This window comes from Coffea arabica, chromosome 3e (assembly GCF_036785885.1).
Source record: "Coffea arabica cultivar ET-39 chromosome 3e, Coffea Arabica ET-39 HiFi, whole genome shotgun sequence".
NCBI lineage: Eukaryota > Viridiplantae > Streptophyta > Magnoliopsida > Gentianales > Rubiaceae > Coffea > Coffea arabica.
The window spans coordinates 35,085,389-35,107,034 of record NC_092315.1 but is presented as its reverse complement, the minus strand read 5'-3'; the positions used below and the strand labels follow the sequence as shown (position 1 = coordinate 35,107,034).

The following is a 21,646-nucleotide window of genomic DNA, read 5'->3' as shown; positions in this document are numbered from 1 at the left end:
AAACCTCTATAAACTAATAATCTTGGAACCATGCAAATTCTATTAATTTAAAGAGATATTAATTAATCAATAAATTAATAGTATATTAATTTATGGAGTGTACTTACAATTTAAAGAAACACACATTTAATCAATTAAAGTTTTACTTTATTTTATAAAAATAAGAAATATCCTATTAATAAAAGGAGACTAAAAGTCTAAGGAATACCAACTAATCCACATTTACTTAATTTGCAAGTAAAATGTAATTCTATAAATGTCTTCAATGTATGTATGCAACTTGTATCATTTTTCTATTACTAAGAGGTCAAAAAGGCTTCCATTTTATTAAATTGATACAATAAATGATATTTAATAATATTATGCATATAAATTATAAGAAAGTGTTCTTTTAATAATCAAATACAAAATTTTCTTACTTATCTCATTGTTAAACTATGACTTCCCCTCTAAAACGTGTTCATAAACCAACAATAGACTCGCATTTTATGATATATATATTATTTTAGTGAATTATTAATTTATGAGATGAATGGGACCAAAGGGTTAAGTAAGCTTTTCTAAAAAATTATTATCTTATTATTTTGTTGAAATTATTAATTTAGCTCATTAGCCCTCGTTGGGACCATAAAAAATTATTATTTAATAGAGATTATTAATTTATCAAATATTAATTTATAGAGGTTTTAATGTACTCATGGCTAAAGAAAAGGATTATGCACCTTTATTAATCACTGTTGCTCCTTTAGGATGGTGGTGAAAGTGGTGAGTAAAGAAATTTTTTGAAAAGTTCATAAAAGATTATTATATACTTGATTCAGAAAATTCATAACATATTGTAGAAATATCTAAATTGAACGCTGTTTGTTTTATATAAATCTATACTAAGAGTACTACCTTTAATTTTAATGGTCAAATAAAGTCTATGTGAATTATAGTGATTTTTGAAATAAGGTCAAATTGTTCACATGTTTTCAATGATAGGTTGACTTTCTAACCCAACAATCAGTAATACTTTGAAGGGTTTTGAGAATGTTTCTGATAAAAGTTTTAAAATTTTGAATGTAATTTCTTCTAGTATCCTTTGATTTTGAAAACGACTTTTTAATCCCAAGTTATGATTGATTTACTAAGGGTATATCAGTTTACAAATTTTCTACTTGTATCTTAAGTCATGCTTTTGAAGTAAAAAAATTTTAAAGGCTTGTGTAAATAGCATGAGACGTCTTAGAGACATTTTATACTTAGTAAAAAAGTTGGAAAAACTGCTTTTCTAATGTTTACATGCTCAAAAGTTGGTTTAGGGTGATGTTTTCAAGTATAGTGCAAAGTTGGAAAATTTTTTCAATCTATTGCATGCATCATAGTAATGAAAGATTGTAGAGATTACTCCAGGGTAATTAAATTAAGGTTACAGAATTATGGATGATAGTAATTGATAGATGATTTGTGTGAATATAAGGTTTATTGCAAGTTCAAAGGAAAATTGAATTTTAAGGATTGGCTATTGGAGCGAGATGAGTGGTGTTTGCTATCTTTAGTTTTCTAAATGATAATTGAATACAATGATTTATAGAAATAAAGTATGTTCCAATGTTACTCCTATGAGTAATCCTTGTTATTAATGATTTTCTAAATCTTTTCAGACCTTACTAATGTAAAGCAAGAAGAGCTATCATTCAAATGTAAGTTTTCTTAAATGACGTATTTTAGTATGCAATATTGGATCTTGTGTGGGTCATTTTTATTATTGTTTCCTATTGTATGAAACTTGAAATGAGTATTTCATTTTCAAATGTTAAAGTATGAATAACATAACTGCATGAATTGCTAATGGCCCGATTATGAACTTACCAGTGACAACTAGGGCTGCAAACGAATCGAGCTGCTCGCGAGCGGCTCGAGTCAAGCTCGACTCGAGCGCGATCAATATCGAGCTCGAGTCGAGTTCGAGCTAGCTTGAGTCGAAATCGAGCTCGAACTTGAGCTCAAAATATTAAGCTCGGACTCGCGAGCTCGAATATATATATATAAATTTTTATTTTTTAATTTTTTTTATTTTAAGTATATTTTTTTTTATTTTTTATTTTAAGTATATATATTTTTTATATTTTTTAAATTTTAATAGTAAAATTAAATATATATCCTTAATATTTTATTATTTATTAAAAAAAATTTATTTTATTTATTTTTAAAAAAATAAAATATTTATTTTTTATTTTTTTTGAACTCGAACTCGAGCTCGAGCTCGGCTCGAATCAAGTCGAGTCGAGCTCGAGCTTGAAATTGTGAGCTCGTCGAGCTCGAGCTCGAGTTCGAGTTCAATGAAATTATGTCGAGACTCGGCTCGATTAGGCCAAAACTCGACTCGGTTCGACTCGTTTGCAGCCCTAGTGACAACAAACCATAGTTCACCTTGGAAATTGGATAACTAAATAATTATGCATTGTGAACCTACCTAGTTTCTTGGCAGCCCCTTTATTGGGGTTTCTATGTTAATCTGAGTACTCCAATCCACTTAAGGCTTTTATCATTAATTGAATCATATATGTGAAAAATTATGCTTATTGTAAAGATTAAAGATTGGCTTATTGGCTTATTGAACCACTCACTTTCTAAAGAGATACGCTATGAATAATATATTGTATGTGATTGTACGTGAACATATATGTTGTTGACAAATGACTTATTGATGAAAAAGTATATGTATATAGAGCATATTAGTCCAAAAGGATAGCCGAAGATAATTGCTAAGTAATTTGATCCGATCACCCCTTATTACTCATAGTTTTTGCAGATTTAGATGAGTATGAATCGGTTGAGGATAGTCCAACTAAGGATTGAGATGAATGAAAGATGCACGTCTTTGTAGTTATTGATGATTATTATTTAAAAATGGGTTAATCACATTTAATCCCCTTAAGGTATACCCCATTTCTTAGTTTATCCCCTGACCTTTAATTTTGTTCACTTAATCCCCTATAGGACAAAATTGCCCTTGCATTATTTTGACTTTTCATTTACCTTGTTTTCGTTTCTTTTATTTCTTTTTCTCTTTCTTCTTTATTTAATTCTTCCTCTTTCCCACAAAAATCTTCACCTTAATGATTGAAATTAAAAAAGAGAAATTGCAGAGATCTATCTTCTCCTTAAATGATAAAAAAATATTCAAATCACTTTCGTAAAATACAATTTTTTTAGCCTTTCAATTCTTTTAATTTTGGATTTTCCTCTTTCCTTTCTAGTTTCTCATTTTATTCTCAAGAAAATATTTTAAGATGAAATTGTGACCTGATTAATAATCATCAATTAAAGTTTGTGACACGTGGCATCATACAAAAAATCAAAATTAGTTTTTAATACCTTTTAAACCTTCACCCAGAAATATGCAATTACAAACTCAAAACAAAAATTTTCGTTGAAATGAAATTTTCTATTGGGAATGATGCAAGAGAGAAGAAAGAGAAAAAGAAATAAAAGAAAGGAAAACAAGGTAAATGAAAAGTCAAAATAATGCAAGGGCAATTTTGTCCTATAGGGGATTAAGTAAGCAATACCCTAGCTAAACCCTTCCATTATATCATCCAAAACTGAATCATTAACCATAATAAGCCAAGAACATAAGCTTCTATCCAAATTTAAACAAGATTAGGGAAGAGAAAAGGAAAGGCAGCCATGATAGCTTCCAATAATTGCTTGTAAGTGAAAACCACACCCCTTTCTTCCAAAACGTTTACCACACAAAGCTTTCCAACCACCAAAAGAGAAGTTTAATCGGTTTAGATTTTTGGTTCCAACTCAAACAAGCAAGATCAAGGTGGACATGGAAGGTTTCTCCTCTCTTGTTTTTCTCTCCAAGAATTTCAGCCAACATGAAGGAAAATGAAGAAAAATGAGCCAAGAAGAAAGATAAGAAGGAAGGAAAATCATTTGGTCAAAGTTTCATGGATTGCCAACAAGTGTCAACTCAAGATGGCTTCTTATTTTTTTTTCTTTTCTCCCTTTTCTTTAGTCCAAAATTTCGGCTGCTTTAGGAGATGTTTTAGGGCTGATTTTGCTCAATTAATAACAAGGAGATTAAGGTAATAAAGTAGTGTTCAAGTGGTGCACTCAATCAGTAGTAAACAGTGCACGTCGGTTCAAGCCGTTTTTCCTTAACTAGAGCGTACTTGTGTTTTTACTTATGGTTAAAAGAAAAAATTGTTACTCAAGAGAAGAAATCTACAAATTACTCCATTATCTTTTGATAGCCAAAAAGCAAACGTCAAAACACAAGCCCTGAATAACGTTTCCCCTGTTGAGAAACATCAAGTTTGCCGGTCGCCAAAGTGATGAAAGAATATCCCATTTTTATACATGAATTTTATCAGTAAATAGAATACAAAAGATGAGGAGGGAGAAGAGGCAAACTCAAAGTTGATCACTCACTATACTTACACTGGAAACAATAATGGAGAAAATAAGTTACATAACCAGCTAATTTTCTCAAAGCCTGAACCTAATGGGAGTACACAGATTCATTACATGAACTGGAAAAGTTCGTTAGCGATAAGCATTGAGGCATAGAAGTTCCAGTATGTCAGTATGCGCTGCTGAAGAGCAGCTGCATTTCCAGAGAGACAAAGTACAAGACTCTACCAAGAAACAAATACAACATTCCACGGAACCTAAGCAACAACCCCAACTCAAAGTGAAAATAAAGATGACTCTGTCCTTCGAGTCTAAAAGCACTTCCTTGCCGCTCGATCTCCCCATTAACACAAATAACTGAAGTTCACAAACATAACGAGCCATGTTCTCTCCTATCTCAGGGTCCTTAGGTTGGTGAACAGGTGCCTGACCCTGTTGTTCCACTAGACGAGTCAAAATATCAATCATTTGTTGTATGGCCGTCGCTACCTGATCCGGCCCTTGGTACCTGTATGGCCGTCGCTACCTGTATCGGCCCTTGGTTTCTGTTGTTGCTCGGCCGCCGCATCTTTTGTTTCTCTTGGTTCCTATACTTGCCTACCCCCACATCTACGGTTAGCCCCACGTCCCCGACTAACCCCTCGTCCTTGATTTCGTCTACTTTCCATACCGTTCTCTCTCTTTGTTTTGTCAAAATGGACTATATAGTACATGAACAAAATAATCGGCTATAATAGTAAAATCAAGACATTTTCAAATCAATAAGGCAAATTAAGGAAACACGCTTAGTATATTTATAGCATTCCAAGTTCATACAACAAGTCACAAAAACTATACATGTCAACCCGATCACGACCAGGTATATAAAACAAAAGCAAGTACTATAAACAGGAGCATTGGCATGTTACTAACAAAAATGCATGCAGTGGCAAAACAAGGAAACTACGTGTCATGTCAACTATTTGTCACTTCCTATAGGACAAAATTGCCCTTGAATTATTTTGACTTTTCATTTACCTTGTTTTCCTTTCTTTTATTTCTTTTTCTCTTTCTTCTCTCTTTCATCCTTCTCAATAGAAAATTCCATTTCAACGAAAATTTTTGTTTTGAGTTTGTAATTGCATATTTCTGGGTGAAGATTTAAAAGGTATCAAAAACTAATTTTGATTTTTTGTATGATGCCACGTGTCACAAATTTTAATTGATGATTATTAATCAGGTCACAATTTCATCTTAAGATATTTTCTTGGGAATAAAATGAGAAACTAGAAAGGAAAGAGGAAAACCCAAAATTAAAAGAATTGAAAGGCTAAAAAAATTGTATTTTAGGAAAGTGATTTGAATATTTTTTTAATCATTTAAGGAGAAGATAGATCTCTGCAATTCCTCTTTTTTAATTTCAATCATTAAGGTGAAGATTTTTGTGGGAAAGAGGAAGAATTAAATAAAGAAGAAAGAGAAAAAGAAATAAAAGAAAGGAAAACAAGTAAATGAAAAGTCAAAATAATGCAAGGGCAATTTTGTCCTATAGGGGGTTAAGTGAGCAAAATTAAAGGTTAGGAGGTAAACTGAGAAATGGGATATACCTTAAGGGGATTAAATGTGATTAACCCAAAGAAATAAAAGAAAGGAAAACAAGGTAAATAAAAAGTCAAAATAATGCAAGGGTAATTTTGTCCTATAGAGGATTAAGTGAGCAAAATCAAAGGTTAGGGGGTAAACTGAAAAATAGGGTATACCTTAAGGGTTTTAAATGTGATTAACCCTTTAAAAATTTATCTATTTATACCGCCTTTTATAAGATGTAATAAACATCCGATTTATGTCACTAAGACAAGTAATATTCTGCTTTCACTAGGTTTTACATTTTATGAACTTGCCACTTAACAGAAGCATAATACTACTGGTCCTAATGGCTTGAATTCGCCACTTATTGCATCCTATAAACGATGCTACAAATAGATAAATCTCTAAATATTAATCATCAATATCAACCCGTACTCATCTAAATCTACAAAAACAATGAGTAGCATCGGGTAAACAAATCAACTAGCTCAACAAGCACCCACAGCTATCTTTGTGGATCAATTTGCACAATATACATATACTTTTTCATCAACATGTCATTTGACAATAGCATACATTCACATGTAATCACATTCAATGTATTATTTGTAGCACCTTTCTTTAGATATTGAGTGGTTCAAAAGTCATATAATTTACATAAACCAATAAGTCAAATGACAATCTTTACAATAAGAAAACTTCTTCAGACATATGGTTCAATTAATGACACAAGTCTTAATCAAATCACTGAGTATTGAGCCTAACATACAAATCCCACTAGAAGGGCTGCCAAGAAGCTATTTAGGTTCACAAGAGCCAATAAGCATAATTATCTAATTAGCCAATTCTCAAGGCAAACTATAGTTCACTGATGTCAGCAAATACATGATTGGCCCATTAACAATTCATGTGATTATGCAATTTATACTTTAGCATTTGAAAATCAATCAATCACTTCAATATTCATACTATAGAAAACAATAACAAAAATGATTTACATACGGTTCAATTTTGTGTACCAAAATACGTCATTTGAGAAACCATACATTTGCAAGACAACTCTTCTTATGTACGTTTATAAGTTTTGAAAACATTTAGAAAATCATCAATAACAGGGATACTTATAGAAGTAACCTTGAAACATGCCTTATTTCTATTAATTGATCCATTCAAATATCATTTAGAAAAATAAAAAATATTAAAGACTACTCACCTCTCGTCAAAATTCAATCTTTAAACTTTGATTTTCCTTTGAACTTGCAATAAACCTTATATTTGTGTAAATCATCCATCAATTACTACCATCAGTAGTTTTAGAACCTTAACTCAATTACCCTAGAGTAATTCCTATAATGTTCAGTTACTATGATGCATACAATAGGTTGACAAGCTTTTTCATCTTTGCACTTTACTTAAATAATATCACTTTCAACCAATATCGAAGGATGTAAAAATTGGAAAGCACTTTTACCTTACCCTTTGTTCAGTATGAAACGTCCCGTAGGAATCTCAGGCAATTTACACAAGGTTTTAGGGGTTCTAGACTTCAAAAGCATGGTTTAAGATGCAAGTAGAAAATTTGTAGACTAATATACCCTCAATAAACCAACCATAACTTGGGCTTGAAAACCACGTTTTCAAAATCTAAAGATCTACAACTTCATCAAAATTCTAGAACTACATTTCTCGCCTTGAAAACCACATTCAAAATTCTAGAACTTTTGTGAAGAAGCCATTATCAAATTTTTGAAATATTTGATATATTGTATGGATTAATTCATTGTCAAAAACAGGCTGACAATTTGACCTTCTTTCAAAAGTCACCTTAATTCATACAGATCTTGTTTGACTATTAAATTTTTTTCCAAAAGTACTAATCTCAATCTAGTTTTATATTAAAAAAATGACATTTAATTAAATGTTTCTATAATAAGTTATAAATTTCCAAAGTCAGGCTTATAATAAACTTTTACAAAAATTTCTAATAAATTGCAGCTTTTACAAACCTTTTTCCTTTAATTCACAATCTAACGTGGCTACCACTACCCACCACCTTCATCACCAGCCGACATAAGCAGCAGTGATCAGCAATTGCCCTCTCAAGCTTTTCCAGCAACCTAGGTCTAGTAAGTCACCATGGCTAGCTGGTGTTGCCAATTGGCAATGGTTTCCTTTTGCCCTTATATTTTGTACAATTTTTTTCCTATTCCTTTTCTACATGCAAAAACTAGTTATTGTTTTGAAGAAAACATGCAATATTCCAGCCATAAATCAAGCATGATGCATGCAATAGCATTCCATAATTCTTTGTAAGCAAGATCATGGGTTACCTACGTTTATTCTTGAAGCAACTATACAATTAATTATTAAATCAAATTCTTAATTTGAACAAATCACTACACTTCTAGGTTATGATCTCCTCTTCTTGCTCTACAACTAGACTTAGATGAATCTTCTATGCTTGACTTTTCTCTCCTTTTCTCTCTTTTGTTTATCATTTGCTAGTGAAGAAGAAAATAGTGAGGGATTGTTCTCGCCTAGGGTATTTATGAGTATACATTGGGTGAATTTCCTTTGATTTTTCTGACATGGGACAAAGGATTTACCTGTAACAAAAACCTTCTTGTTATGAAACAACTAAAAGTATGGATATCCATTTGTATTCCCAAGAGGATTAATTCATGATTTATTGTTGCATTATATAAATAAGTTACAATCCATAAATCTATTCATGTAGTGGATGAACCGTTTCATAGGGTTCTTCATATTCTTGTATTAATGAGTGTTTAATAGGATTGATGTACCTTTAATCTTATAGTACCTATATATAGAGGTACATTGACACCTTTTGGGATGACTTTTGATTAGTTGGAACAATAAGATTATCATTCTCTATTTCTCTATTTTCTTCTCTAATATTTCAATTCCTATTATAATAGTTTATTTTATTAGTTTTACAATACGTTATCAGCATGAGTCTCTACTTTTGAGTAAAAGGTGAAAACATCTACTTTGAACAAAAGAGAAACACGAGATTTTGCCAAAATTCTGCCCGTATTTCTTTAAGTAACTTCTGAGGTAAATTTCTAACTCATAAACTTATTTTTATTTCTTATGGCCAACCTTACAAAATAAGAGTCCGTACCTCTTGATATTTCTGAAAAAAATTATTTATCATGGGTGTTGGATGTTGAAATTCATCTTGAGGCAATGGGTCTTGGTAATACTATTGTTGAAAAGAATGAATCTTCAAACCAAGACTATGCCAAAGCTATGATTTTCCTTCGTCATCATTTAGATGAAGAATTAAAAATAGAGTATCTTACTGTCAAAGATCTCTTGTCCTTTGGCAATATTTGAAAGAAAGATTCGACCACCTAAAGTTGGTCATTCTTCCAAAAGCCCTATATGATTGGTTTCACTTAGGGCTACCAGATTTTAAATCTGTCAACGAATATAATTCAGCCATGTTCAGAATCACTTCTCAATTATCATTATGTGGCGAAAAAGTCACTTATGAAGATATGTTAGAAAAAATATTTTCTACTTTTTATGTCTCTAACATGCTCCTGTAGCAGCAATATCGAGAAAAGGGATTTAAAAAATATTCTGAACTTATTGCATGTCTTCTCTTGGCTGAACAAAATAATGAATTATTGTTGAAAAATCATGAGTCTCGACCAACTGGTGCAAACTCATTCTCTGAAGCGAATGCAACTCAATTTCAAAATTCTGGTCAAGGTCATAGACGTGGCCGTGGACGTGATCGTAGTAGATTTGTGCCCCGTGAAAATTATAACCATGGCAAACAACAAAATATTTTTCAAAAGAAGGAAAATAACTACAATCAGAAAAATGGAGAAAAGAAAGTTTATGAAAAAAAAATGCTACCGGTGTTGTATGAAAAGCCATTTGTCTCGTACCTGTCGTACGACTGATCATCTTGTTGACCTCTATCAAGTATCATTAAAAAAGAAAGACAAAGGTGTTGAGACAAATTTCATTGATCAAAAGAATGATTATGATGATGGAGATGGTGTTGATATGATACACCTCGATGTAGCTGATTTTTTCGAACATCCTGAAAATGTCAGCAAATACCCTATGATTGCTTAGATATTTTATGATAGTTTATATCTTTCATGTAATTTTCTTTCTATTTAATATTTATTTTCGCATCTTTATTAATATTTATTTTTGTTTGAAATTTTCTTCCTGAAAAAGAAATGGATGCCAAATATTTGAGATTAAATAATAGTAATGATGACATTTGTTTCATTGATAGTGCTACTACGCACACTATATTGAAAAATAAAAAATATTTTTCTAATTTAAAAATGGGAGAGACAAATGTTAATACCATTAGTGGTAGTGCAAAATTGATTGAACACTTCGGAAGAGCCACTCTATTTCTCTCTGAAAGGACTAAAATTGCCGTAAATAATACACTATTCTCTCCCAAGTCTTGGAGAAACTTATCGAGTTTTAAAGATATCCGTAAAAATGGATATCATATCGAGACAATGACTGAGACAAATGGTGAATTTTATTAATCACAAGTATCATTTCTGGGCAAAAATGCGTAGTAGAAAAATTACTTTCTTTTTCTTTTGGCTTATATTATGCACAAATTAGTGCAATTGAAATTCATCACCTAGTAGACCAGAAATTTATTCATCCTAATGATTTTATGATTTTATGGTTTGGCATGATCGTCTCGGACATCCCGAATCTATAATGATGAGACGAATAATTGAGAATTCACATGGCCACTGATTGAAAAATCAAAAGGTATTAAAAACCAATGAATTCTCTTGTGTTGCTTGTTCTCAAGGAAAACTAATTATTAGACCATCACAAGTTAAAATTGGGATTGAATCCCCTACATTTTTAAAATAAATTCATGGTGATATATGTGGGCCTGTAGATCCACAATGTGGACCATTTCGATATTTTATGGTGCTAATTGATGCATCAACTAGATGGTCACATATGTGTTTATTATCTACCGTAATCTGGCGTTTGCGAGATTGTTTGCTCAAATAATTAAATTGCGAGCACAATTTTCAGATTATCTAATAAAGAAAATTCGTCTAGATAATGCTGGTGAATATTCGTCACATGCTTTCGACGATTATTGTATGTCCATTAGAATAACTGTTGAACATCCTGTAACTTATGTTCACACACAAAATGGTCTAGCCGAATCATTTATTAAACGGCTACAATTAATTGCTAAATCATTATTGATGAGGTCTAAACTTCCTTCATCTGCTTGGGGACATGCTATATTGCATGCAACAACACTTGTGAGAATTAGGCCGACAAGTTATCATACTTATTCCCCTCTACAATTGACTTTTTGATTAGTTGGTATAATAAGAAAATCATTCTCTATTTCTTTCTCTAATATTTCAATTCCTATTATAGTAATTCATTTTATTAGTTTTATATTAGTTCATTTTATAGTAGTTTTTCTTATTTGTTCATTTTATTCGTTTTAGCAAGAATAACTTTTGGTTATGAGCCCAATATTTCTCATTTATGAATATTTGGTTGTGCGGTTTATGTTCCAATTGCACCACCCCAACGTCGTAAATTGGGCTCCCAAAGAAGACTGGAGATATATGTCGGATATGAATCACCTTCAATTATTAAGTATATGGAACCATTGACAGGTGATTTATTTACTGCGAGATTTGCGGATTGTCATTTTGATGAATCACATTTTCCGACATTAAGGGGAGATAAAAATCAACCAAAAAAGGAAATCACTTGAAAAATAACATTGAATTTCCTTGATTCTTGTACTAAAAAATGTGAATTAGAAATTCAAAAGATTATACATTTGCAAAAAAATTACAAATCAATTACCGGATGCATTTAATGACTCCAGAAGAGTTACTAAATCACATATTCCTGCTGAAAATGTTCTGATTAAAATTGATGTTCCTGAAGGACAAATTACAAGTGCTAATAAGTCTAAAACACGTCTGAAACGTGGGAGATTTCTTGGTTCCAAAGATAAAAATTCTCGAAAGAAAAAAGGAGTAGATGAATCAACAATTAGTGATAAAATTCAACCTCTTGAAGAGGTCGCTCCTAAAAAGTCAACTCTTGAAGAGAATGAAATTATAAAAAAATCAATAAATTTTGTCGCTACAGGAAAAAGTTGGAACAAAAAAGAAATAATTATTGATAATATATTTGCGTATAATGTAGTACTTGATATTATGGTAGAGGACGAGAATCATGAGCTTAGAACGGTTGATGAATGTCGACGTAGAAATGATTAACTAAAGTGAAAAAATGCAATCCAATCTGAATTGGATTCATTGGTAAAAGAAAAGTTTTTGGACCTGTAGTCCAAACACCTGAAGGTGTAAATCCAGTAGGATATAAATGGGTATTTGTGAGAAAAAGAAATGAGAAAAATAAAATTGTGAGATATAAAGCAAGACTTGTAGGCCAAAATTTTCACAAAGGTCTGGATTTGATTATAATGAAACGTATTCACCTGTAGTAGATGCCATCACATTTAGTTATCTTGCAAGTTTTCCAGTACATGAACTGCAAAACTAGATATGCGTCTAATGGACGTTGTTACTGCATATTTATATGAAAATCTTGAAAATGATATTTATATGAGAATCCCCAAAGGATTCAACATGCTTGAAGTATGCAAATCAAATCTTAAAGATATTTAATCTATTTAAATTATAAAGGTCTTTGTATGGATTCAAATAATCTGGACGTATGTGGTATAATCGCCTCAATGAATGTTTAACCAAAGAAGGTTATACCAATGATCCAATATGTCCATGTGTCTTTACCAAGAAAAATGGGTCAAATTTTGTAATAATTGTTGTATATGTTGATGATCTAAATCTGATTGGAACTCCTGAAAAGATTCAAAATAGCGTCGAATATTTGAAGAAGGAATTTGAGATCAAAGATTTTGGAAAGACAAAATTCTGCCTTGGTTTACAAATTGAGCATTTGAAAGGTGAAATTTTTGTCCACCAAACTGCTTATACCCGGAAGGTATTAAAGTGATTTTATATGGATAAGGCATATGCATTAAGTACCCCAATAGTCGTCAGATCATTAGATCATAATAAAAATTCTTTTAGACTACGAGAGGAAAATGAAGAGATACTTGGTTCTAAAGTACCATATCTCAGTACAATTGGTGCACTAATGTATCTTGCTAATTGTATAAGACCTGATATATCATTTGCAGTGCATTTATTAGCAAGATTTAGTTCCTCGCCCACAAGACGACATTGGAATGGTATTAAACACATTTTTCGCTATCTCCAAGAAACAATTGATCTTGATTTATTTTATTCAAATAAATCTAAACCTGAATTACTTGGTTATGCTGATGCTGGATATTTATCAGACCCGCATAAAGCAAGATCTCAAACTGATTATCTATTTACATATGGAGATACAACCATTTCTTAACGATCTACTAATTAAGCAATCATTAGCCGCCACTTCATCGAATCATGCTAAAATAATAGCAATTCATGAGGCCAGTCTAGAATATGTTTTGTTAAGATCAATGATCCACTATATTCAGAAGAGTTGTGAGTTATTCTCCGAAAAAGAAAATCCTCTAACTATATTATATGAAGATAATGCAGCTTGTATAACTCAATAGAAAGGAGGATATATTAAAAGAGATAGGACGAAACATATTTCACCAAAATTCTTTTTTACTCATGATTTGCATAAGAATGGTGAAATTACTGTGCAACAAATCCAATCAGATAATAATTTGGCAGATTTATTTACTAAGACATTGCGACTACAACATTTGAGAAATTGGTGAAGAATATTGGAATGCGACAATTAAAAGATCTCAAATAATGTTTGCATCACGGAGAGAAATTAATACACAGGAATAGTGTACTCTTTTTGCTTCACTAGGGTTTTTGCTCCGATGGATTTTTTCCTAGTAAGGTTTTAACGAGACATATTCTTTGTGAAATAGACATCCAAGAGAGAGTGTTACGAAACAACTAAAAGTGTGGATATCCATTTGTATTCCCAAGAGGATTAATTCATGATTCATTGCTACATTATATAAATAAGTTACAATCCATAAATCTATTCATGTAGTGGATGAACCGTTTCATAGGGTTCTTCATATTCTTGTAGTAATGAGTGTTTAATAGGATTGATGTACCTTTAATCTTGTAGTACCTATATATAGAGGTACATTGACACCTTTTGGGATAACTTTTGATTAATTGGAACAATAAAAATATCATTCTCTATTTCTCTATTTTCTTCTCAATATTTCAATTCCTATTATAATAGTTTATTTTATTAATTTTACAACACTTCTAGATTATTTAAGCCTTATCCCATCATCTTTCCCCATTTTTTTTTTGTTTTGAAAAATCCAAAATTGCCTTCCTAGCTGACTTGGGCCTTAGTTTGGGCTACGGGCCCCTTTTTTTAACAAAAAATTGTTTTAGCTCTAATGTCTTTTTCCCTTTTTTCCCTTTTTCTTTGATCCATAATCTGAGTCCAATTTAAACAAACAATTCAAAACTTAGATTAATTAAAGATTAGTACAAATGCTGGCCATAATAGAATCCATTTGAATGAAGATAGAGAGTTAAGGACCCAGAAACTCCCCCTTCTATCCGTTGGAAAGAGTTGACCAGCTCATATAGAACTTCAAATGGAGCAAAATAGCTCTGATCCAAATCATGTGTAGAAAGGATGTTGAGACCATTATGCAATTCCCCATTAGCATCATAAACTTTTTTGGAAGCACTCTAAGAATGGGATTTATTTTGTAAGATCAGCATATAATGCAGCCCAGAAGAAGAAGAAAAGAAGTTAAAAGAGAATGTAAATGTGGGTGAACCTCGCATGAAAGGACAAAGCTTCAAGATATGCAACTTCTTATGGAAGCCTAATATCAAACATAAGATTAAGTTATTTATTTGGAAGTATCCGCAGCAGATCCTCACAGTTAACACTGTAATACATAGCAGAAACAGGCAAGCAACCTAATTTGTCAAGGATGCAGGGAAGGTAAAGAATCAATTGAGCATGCTCTTATTCTTGGCCGTGGTGCTGAAGCAATATGGGAATGCTCTCCAGTTATCCAAGATGGACTAGGAGAGCAAAGAGGCAATTTTTGGGTATGGTGGAAGAAGCTGAAAAGGAGCTACAAGCGGAAAAGTGAACTCAGACACATAGCAATCACAACAAACATTCTGCGGCAAATTTTAGTAGCAAGAAGATCAATTTTAAAACTCGCAGATGAATGCGATGATTTATGAAGATGATGCAGCAAGCTATCACCGAGTGGTCAAAATTTGAAGATTTGACAATGAAATGGATGGAATTATATTGTGCAGCTCAGTAGAAGACAGTGAGGACGACCATTGGAATCCTCCCCTCATAAATAACATTAAAATCAATGTAGCTTCAAAGAGCTGCATTGGTAAAGGGAAAGCAGGTATAGGGCAGGTGGAAGAGACGGGAGAGGTGAGATAATTACTGCTGGGGCAATCACTGGCCATATCAGGAGGAAAAAGGTGCAGATGGAGTCAGCTAAGGCAATCAAATTAAGCCTCATCTAAGTTCTAGAGGAAGGATTGCAGAATGTAATCATTGAAGCAGATCAGAAGCATGTTATTGACAAACTACTGAGGCACAATAGCAATGATTCATTAAGTGCCAATCTCCTGGAAGACATTTTAGCTCTACGATCCTTAATTGGTTCTTGTGGGTTCTCCTATGTAAGTAAAAGTTCATGCATGAAGTCATAGAGTTGCTTTGTTTGCAACAGAACTAGGATAGCAAATTAGATGGAAGAATTATCTTCCCACAGTTAGTTCAACAATCACAAGTAGACCTTAGGCAGTTGCCTACCACACTGTAAAGTTATTTACACTCTGTTAAAACAATATTGACATTTTGGTAAAAAAAATATAAATCAATTCTTGAATAAGAAAAATCAGGGTAAAATAATTTGAAAGAGTACACAGCTAATACACAATATAAACTTGTCTGATTGGCAACTCTTTTGCACTATAGGAACTGGACCTTCAAAGACCTTACAGAAAATGTTGCAAATTTTGGGAGATTTACATTACATTATAAGGCACATGCAGCATCTTTCAAGAGTTGATGCTACAACTTAGGGAATTTTTCAGTAGCTAAAAGAGTTCATATTGTAAAATGATATTTGCATTAATCCAACAGCAATGACCGTACAAGGCACCTAGTCAGCCTAGTGAGTTCAAAATTGCCAAAATTGCTTAATGAAGTCATAATTAGTGATTACAAGCCTAAACTATCATCGTGCAAGGATCTAATACAGGGTAGAATTTTTTAAAATGATCATTGCTTAAATTGAATTGACTAATTCACCTTACATTCCAGTCAAGGTGAGAATTGCCAGCTCATATGCCAATAAGCTGGCAGCAACTATCTCAAGGTAGCTGGCTATGGTGACAAGCTTCATCCAGCTCTGAGGATTGTGAAATTCAAGCTAGCACAAAGGACGACATGGTTGAAAGATGCTACATATCTTCAAACAACGTTGAGTAACCTTCACTTTGGCTGAAGAAAAACAAGATCCAATCACCAAATCAACCCAAAGCAAGAAGAAATTTACAAAACATTACCATGAGCTGTATTAGTACATCAAGAAAAAAGAATGAATAGGCCTGATGAAAATGTAGGATAGTGGCAAGGGATATGGGCAGCTTAAGAGAAAAGGTTATGTATTGTTTCTGGTTTTAGTTAACTCTTTAATCAATCTGAACAGAGGCGTAAAAGCATGACAACCAGATGCATATTGCACAAAACATAGCATCATGTTATGTATTAAAAAAAAATGAAGAAGAAGAAGAAAAAAATGGGAATAGATAAAACAGCTACTTGGTAAAGAAGAAAGTATAGGTAATGCATTTAGTAGAAATTGTCAACTGACATAATTTAACTTAACATGTAGCTAATTAATTTTGCATTGAGAACTGACCAAGAATCCAAAAGAAATTGAACAGGTTTTGGAACCAAAGGGTTGCAGCCTTATTCAGATTAATGATAATCAGGTGAGGAAACTTTCCGAACAGCCACTAAAGTATTGCCTTTGTACGGTTTTAGCCCCTCAAATATAAATTGTAACAGATAAGCCCTTGAACAAAAAAATGCTTAGTTTAAGGACTTCCATCAATTTTGGCTGTTAAGAGGTGACGGAATTAGGAGCAAAACCAACCAAACAAAAAAATCATCCCACGAGAACAACCTGAAAGGCCTCATTGACTGATAATTTCATCAAATTAGGGTAAGAGAAGGCGGAAGATGAAAGAAAATGAAGAAACATTAAATTCCATGTTATTAGTTGACTTAATACAATTGGTTTTTTAACCAAATTGTCAGTTGGTTTTCCTGTTTGGTCAGTTTTCCCCTTAATTCCGTTACATTTAGCGCCCAAAAATTGATGGAAGCCCTTAAACTAAGCATTTTTTTTTGTTCAAGGGCTTCTTTGCGACAATTTATAGTTAAGGGGCCAAAACCGTGCAAAGTGAATAGTTTAGGGGCCTGCTGGAAAGTTTCCTCTAATCAGGTCCAAGTTCGTGTTAGAATTCAAATAGTCCGTTCCTCAGCTGCCTAAACTGCCGCTATTCCCAGGTGCAATCCAAGTTGGGATTACACATCATAATGGGTTTAAGGTACAATGGTCCAAAATATTATCTAAGATCGAGTAAAAATTACAAGCAGACAATGGTTATTATCCATTTCCACCAATACTAAAATAAGTTTTAGTTCTAGCACTGAGAAACACCAGCATATGGCATAGCAATAGATGACAACAAAGTCATGACATAATTAAGAAATAAGTTTTTCACAGGGTTGCTATACACTTAAGGCATGAAAGTTAAGATTATTTGCATCCAATTAAAAAACCAGAAGAGACATTGTGACCAATGACACATAAAACTGCGCACAAAAGAATATACAGTAAAGGTCTTATGTACAGCAGGATTACTGCTCTTCATATTGTTATTAAAATTATGATAAAGGAAGCCACAGAATGCATGCACACTCAATAGTTCATTTTTCAACATACAGATATATAAAATTAGAAGTAAAAGCTTTGCTAGTGAAAAACTGTACTTATGTATGTCTTTTCAACCTCTTCAAGAAATTTCTCAGGGTACTCAATATAGGAAAGACAATCTTTCTTCACTGTAGCTATAAGTTCTTTTTCGCCAGCCTTTTCAAGGTTCTTTATCAAGATCCTGAATGTTAGCTTGTCAGGAACACAACCTGATCCGTTCATTGATTCATATGACTCCATTGCCTTTTCTATCATTTTGACACGGAAATATGCTCCAATCACCTCAGTGTATGTTCTAGTGTCAGGCCTTAGGTCTTCTTTCTCTATCTCACCAAAAAGCTGTTCAGCCATTTCAATATTGCTACTCTTTCCCAACATCAGGATCATGTCACTGAAAATAGATATATCCAGTTCATACCAAACTTCTTTTCTTGCAAATTAAACACCTGAATCCTGATTACTTTTCAGATAATGGACAATTAAAACGGAAAAAAAATCAAGCCAAGACAAGGAGACATGTTAGGTTGAACTTTGAGTCTGTTAAACGTAAACTATTTCTCTAAAAGCACAACTTTTACCATATGCCATAGCAGCTAGAGAGAGCTGAAGTGCCATTTCATTCAAAAGTTTCATTATGCAACTATAAAAGAATGCACTAAAGTCAAGTACAACCACCCAGAGAACAAATGATAGACAATGACCTGTAGTGTTCATTCTAAAAAAACATTCCTTGTTTTCAAACTGGAATCAGAAGACACTAATGTAACAAGAGAAAGGCATTTAGCTGTCGCTAGCTACCAATCTGATTCTCTCTAGTTTCATTAATAGATGCAAAGCACTGTGTCAAAAAGCATGAATGACTTGTGTGGGAACATGAGTCTACCTTGACAAAGAAACTTTACATGATATTACCATATGGTACAATCCCCACAATTTTCAATGTTAGCTAAAGTCCATCTCTAAACTTACAAGCATCTCTTATGTCGTCAATCTAATGCAGATCAGGAAGTCAGGCAAACCTCTAGTTTTGGATTTTCAACTGCTTTTCACTAAAAAATTTGGTATAGGCATAATTCTACTGTTACTAGGACACTTCCAGAGACCATCTACCATAGAGGTGGATAGGAACTGATTCTGTTAGTATTAAGACAAAATTCGCAAATGACTTCACCTTGACCTATTGCACTACATCCATCATGCAAGTCCCACAGACAAAGAAAAAAAATTAAAATTACAATCATGTTCACTTGATTTCTTATCTTCATCTTGACACTATCAGCACACAATTAACTGCAATCACAATTTTCAGACCACCATCCTAACAATATGAGTTATACAGTTAACTTATTAATATTTGCCAAACTTCCCAACATCATAAAAATATGGTCCAAATAAGACATCCATAATTAAAAGCATCATCAAAACAATCATTTTTCACTGCACATATATGTGACACATAACTGACACATAAAATTTCAGACATAAATTCTGAAATTTAAAATGCTCAAAACTCAGAAACTGTTAAGAAACTGGCTATTTTTTTTTTCTTGATTTCTTTTCCGTCATCCTTAATCTTTTGGTCACAGAAAATGCTATGTTTTTCCCAAAAAAAAAATGATAATGCCCACAAAATTCAATTCTTTTTTCAACCCTTCAAATCTTTTCACATCAAATTCCACAATCCCTTTACAAAATATAATCAATCCCACGAAACCAAAACAGTCACGACCAGATATATATACGTTTACCTGAAGGGCTAATTCTACTTCGTTTTGCCTTTGCAGCTCGGATAAAATATCCAACAAGTCAGCCTACATGAGTCTGCTGATTCTATTGGCAAAGACCTCTGCTAATTTGTCTCGACATTTTGCTAATTTCAAAGATTGGACAGCTTGTATGGCTTCCGGGGACAACACCCTTGACCTCCACATTGGTTTTCTTGGTCCAATCTTTCTCAACCCACATGTAATTTTTAGCCTTGATGGGGGCATATGCAGATTGGGAAAAGAGAGATCGAAGTTTCGGTGCAAACCCACTTGAGGAATGCTCAATTTCCGTGAATCCATGAAAGAAATACGGCAGGAGGAAACAGAGTGAAACAAATTGGTTTCACCTTTTTTCGAATGAATGGCCCAAAAGGTCACTAAACTATTAAAAATGGCATTCTTTGGTCACTAAACTTTTTTTGTGGCCAAAAAGGTCACTAAACTCACAAAAACTCTCCAGCGTAGTCATTTTACCGAATTTCAACGGTTTCTCATCCGGTGGCATGGGCAATGTGGAATGGAGGAATATAGTCAAAGGGCAAAAATGTCCAAAAGATTATTGAAACAGGTGAAGCCATAGATTGTCTCGTTCCCAAACCACTTTTGAACCCCTAGATTGACTTCGTCTTCTCCGGCGATAAAAATAGAGACTGTAATTTAAAATGAGAAAAGGGGGAATGATTAAAGGCAGTGGCAATAATTATAGAGTATTATCGCTGACTTGAAGAGAAGGGGATGGGGATGGGGAATGGTGGTGGTGTGAATAATTGTTGTTCTGCACTCCCTCCTCCCCCTACCATTGAGTAGAAACTGGTACGCACACAAATCAGAGAGAGAGGTAAGGCCCTGAGATTCTTCTTTTACCTTTACCTTTTAGGCTTTATTCATTTTCTTTTCTCTGAGAAGAATGGGATAGCATAGCACTCCCTTCAACGACTGCCCTCGGCAGCCCACTGGTGACGGGTGAGAGCACACGGCTGCGGAAATACAAAAAAAAAAAAGTATCATTCTTTTCTTTTCTTTTTCTGTAAAAGAAAAAAAACATTTTTCTGGGTAAATATATATGTAGTGGAGTCACTCTTCTTTCTTTTTTTTTTTTTGGCCGGGTGTAGTCATTAGAACTACCAAGACTCTTTCCAGCTCAGCTAGGTGGCCGGCGAAGGAAATCGAAGACTAAGCAAATAATGGGTATGGCTCGAAAGACCACGTTGAGAAAGCGGTGATGAAACTTGTGGGCTCAAAGGGGTCATCGTTGTCGGAGTTGGATGTGGGGTTGGGGTTAGTGGTGGGACGGATAGGGAGAGTGGGGAGGTCGGAAGTGACGAGACAGAGAGGAGAGTGAATCTCGGTCACAGCTAGTAAACTTCTGCACTGGGTCAAATTGGAAAGTGAAGTGTTCACAGCCAGTAAACTTCACCGGAGAAGACGAAGTGAATGTCGGTTGATTGGTCAACTTTGGGAACAAAATAGTCTGTGAGTTCACTTGCCCCAATAATCTTTTGGACATTTTTGCCCATATCAGAATATTTATTCAATTCAAGACCCTTGTAACCGGATGAGAAACCGCTGAAATTCGGTAAAATGACTCCGCTGAAAAATTTTTGCGAGTTTAGTGATCTTTTCGGCCATAAAAAAAGTTTGGTGACCAAAGGATGCCATTTTTAATAATTTAGTGACATTTTGGGCCATTCACTCTTTTTTCTTTCTTTCCTTCTTTAGTATTGCTGTTGTATTTCACCGTTTCTTTTCTGGGGACTAAGGTTAATTGCAATATGCACCCCGGAGTTGTCATTAGCTTGAA

General features: G+C 33.3%; 2 long non-coding RNA genes across 3 annotated transcripts; one reads left to right on the top strand and one right to left on the bottom strand.

The window, feature by feature from the left end:
- Nucleotides 1-16,184: 16,184 nt before the first annotated feature.
- Nucleotides 16,185-20,964, bottom strand: LOC113737196 (uncharacterized). The gene is made up of 3 exons (XR_011842101.1): nucleotides 20,716-20,964; nucleotides 19,828-20,495; nucleotides 16,185-16,575 (listed from the first exon to the last, which is right to left on the bottom strand). It is a non-coding gene; the product is annotated as an uncharacterized lncRNA (long non-coding RNA).
- LOC140038267 (uncharacterized) lies at nucleotides 20,407-21,646 on the top strand. 2 transcript variants are annotated; one of them, XR_011842103.1, is made up of 2 exons: nucleotides 20,407-20,846; nucleotides 20,958-21,646. It is a non-coding gene; the product is annotated as an uncharacterized lncRNA (long non-coding RNA). The 2 variants fall into 2 exon arrangements; XR_011842102.1 differs by having other exon boundaries at nucleotides 20,423-20,683.